Source organism: Euprymna scolopes, chromosome 7 (assembly GCF_053919585.1).
Source record: "Euprymna scolopes isolate OS-2025 chromosome 7, ASM5391958v1, whole genome shotgun sequence".
Lineage (NCBI taxonomy): Eukaryota > Metazoa > Mollusca > Cephalopoda > Sepiida > Sepiolidae > Euprymna > Euprymna scolopes.
This window is the reverse complement of record NC_136488.1, coordinates 65,377,472-65,379,971: the sequence shown is the minus strand read 5'-3', so window position 1 is coordinate 65,379,971 and position 2,500 is coordinate 65,377,472.

The window sequence follows — 2,500 nt, the reverse complement described above, 5'->3', positions numbered from 1 at the left end:
TGAACACACAGCACGATTGTGGTTTAGGAATTTTCGTTACAGTCCCGAGAGTCTTGAAAATGATGAGCATAGTGGTCGGCCATCGGATGTTGACAACGATCAATTGAAAACCTTTATCGAAGCCAATCCACGCGCAATTGTTCAGGAATTTACTTCTGAATTAGACATAATGTGTACGATGATTTCAACTGCTTCAGATAAACTTGATAAATGGATGTCTCACGAATTGAACGACAACCAAAAGAAGCGCCGTTGTGAAATGTCATCTCTCCTTCTTTTACGCAACAAGAACGATCCGTTTCTCAACTGGGTTGTGACTTACGATGAAAAGTAGGTTCTTTGCGAAAACCGGTGACGCTCAGCTCGGTGATAAGCCGCCGCCGAATCTTAACGGCACGTCCCGAAGCCAGAGTTGCACCAAAAGAAGGACATGCTTACTGTTTAGTGGTCTATGACCGGTCTCATCCGTTACAGTTTTTTTTAATGCGAGTGAAACAATGATGGCGGAGGAGTATTGTGAAAAAATGGATGAAATGCATCAGAAACTTTAACACTCAGTATTAGTCAACAGAAAAGAATCGCTTCTTTCCTACGACAATGGCCGACGCACGTTGCTCAATCGACCCTACAGATGCTGAATGGGCTACGAAACCCTGCCTCATCCGTCATACACCTAAAACCTCTCACCTACCACTTTCTCAAGCATCTCGACAACTTTCTGCGTGAGAAATGCTTCAAAAACCTAAACGATATCAAAAACGCTTTCAGACAATTTTATCGCCACCAGAACGCATGATTTATACGTTACTGCCATAAATACATTTTTTTTTTTTGCATTGGCAAAAGTGGGATTATTATGATGGCTTTATTTTTCTCACTAAATTTTTATTTGAATCGATATATTTTTATCTGAATTTAAAACTTAAAACCCGCAAGAACTTTCTTGTCAACATAATAAACATCTACATAATAATATTTTATAAGTACAAAAATCATTTAAAGTGCTATTATTTCTTACTAACCGTTTATTACCACAAAACAAGATTAAAATAAATGAATCATTTTTATAATCCCCTCCCCCCCCCAAAAAAAGCAAACATTAACGTGTAATATTCTTTCAATTCTTCTGTAAATTTATTAATTAAATTAGATAATGGGATAAATGAAAATGTATACTAGCAGAGTACAAGGCGTCGCATGGGATTAAACGAGATAGGTGGAAATATATAACAGAATTCCCGGTATCGCCCGGGATAGAATGTGATAGGTGGAAATATATACTAGCAAAGTACCTGGCATCAGCGGGGATTGAATGAGGTGCAATTATATACTAGCAGGATACCCGGCGCCACCCGGGATTGAACGAGATAGGTTCAAATATATACTAGCAGAATACCCGGAGTCACCTGGGATTGATGAGAGACATGCAAATGCATGTTAGCAGAATACATGATGTCGCCTGGGATCAAATGAGATAGATGCAAATATATACTAGCAGAATACTTGTCGTTGCCCGGGATTGAATAAAATTGATTAAAATATATACTAGTAGAATACCCTGTGTCGCCCGGGATTTAATGTGAGAGGTGAGAATATATACGAGCAGCTTACCCGGCGTTGCCCAGGATGGAGTGAAATAATGTGAGAATATATGCTAACAGAATACCTGGCGTCGTCTGGGATTAAATGAGATATGTGGAAATACAGAATAGCAGCATCTCTAGCAAAAAACCTTAACGTATAATATTATTTCAATGCTTCTGCAAATTTATAAATTAAATTATATTCTTGACATTTTCCGTAGAAATTCAGCGCGTCGTCTTTTCTCTTTGGGTTAGGGTTGATCAAACAAAAGCCGGACTCTATTTTTAGACTCGATTTTCGGGATAATTCTGCAATTTCTTTAGTAAAAATAAGTTATTTCTTTTTAGCTTAATATCTTAAGGCTTTACTTTACTAATTATGTTTAAAATAGTACCAGGAAACTAATATTTACCTTTCAATGGAATTTCACAAAACACATTTGGCTTTCCAATTTAGCTTTTTGAGTTTTTGAAGCTTCTCTGAAACCATTTTCTATCATGACTTTCAAGTGTAAAAATAAATTTAGTTTTAGAGATTAATTTTAGGCTATAATTTTCTAAAAACAGTGATAAAAGTAATCTGATATTTATAAAATTATGATAAACCGGTTTTCAAAACCATGACTCATATAAATTGTCACCATTAAATTGCACGTACCAAAGGTATAACTATAGAAAAAGAAAAGAAAAGAACGGAAACTAATAGTGGGGGAATGAACAAGAAGAGGAAGATGTAGAGAAGGAAAACGAAAATAAAAACGTATAAGTATTGAATGATATAGATAGGAAACAGAAAAAAACAAACAGAAATCCAAACCTTATAGGATTTTCCAAGTGAGGACCGTGATAGAGCTTTCTGCGAGTTAAAGAAAATAGTCAAATGCGTAATAAGCTGATGGTAATAATCCAAGGTGTTT